An 863-nucleotide genomic window follows, 5' to 3' on the forward strand; every position below is an offset into this window, starting at 1 on the left:
CACTTTCTATTTTATTCTGCCTCCTGTGTTGTGAGCATTTCCAATCTCATTAACTATTCTTCAAAGCATTCCTTATTCCTAGCACCTCTTCAGCAGCCCGTGATAGGAGTGTACTCACGTTAATTTAGTCACCCCTCTCTCTTATGTTTTGAGCTTAAGGGAGGGTTTTAACTCCTTGGGTCATGTCTATTAGCACTTCCTGACCCCATCAAGCTGGGCTTACAGTAGGAGTATGAGGTAGGTAGAAGGCAGGATCATCTGTGTCTAAGTCTCCTGATGTCAGTACCACTTCCTAGGTATGTGTCCTTAGGCTTGTTGCTTAACACTCCTAGGCCTCAGTTTCCCCTCCTGAACAGTGGGAATAGTAACCACACCTACCTCACAGAGTAGAGGCATAACCTGGAGTTAATCCAAGTAAAACAGTACAGTATCTGATAAATTTTAGGGTATGTGGACACAAGCCAGACCACAATATCCTCACACACACACCCTGCTCCTCGTTGGGTCCTGGTCCATGGTACATTATATCAACTCTTGTCCCAGATTCCAGCTGACTTCCAATCAAAAGCACCTTGGCTTTCCTCCCATCAGTCCGCTCTCCATGAACCTGTGGTGACCCTGGCTCTGGCTTCCTCCACAATCCTGCAACCATCACACCTGCTCTAGCTGTGTGGCCCTGGGCACGTCCATCCCGTCTCTGGGCCTCAGCTTCCTCATTTGCAATATGAGGAGAGGCCTAGATTGGGAGGCCCACGAAGGATTGCCCACCTCTAAACTCTAGACTATTCCCTCTTTTTTCAAAGGCTCTTCAGTTTCAACCGTGCAGAGTACAACCAGAGCTTTAAAGAACTGACCAAAGCAAA

The sequence above is a fragment of the Vulpes vulpes genome, chromosome 5 (assembly GCF_048418805.1).
Source record: "Vulpes vulpes isolate BD-2025 chromosome 5, VulVul3, whole genome shotgun sequence".
NCBI classification, from domain to species: domain Eukaryota; kingdom Metazoa; phylum Chordata; class Mammalia; order Carnivora; family Canidae; genus Vulpes; species Vulpes vulpes.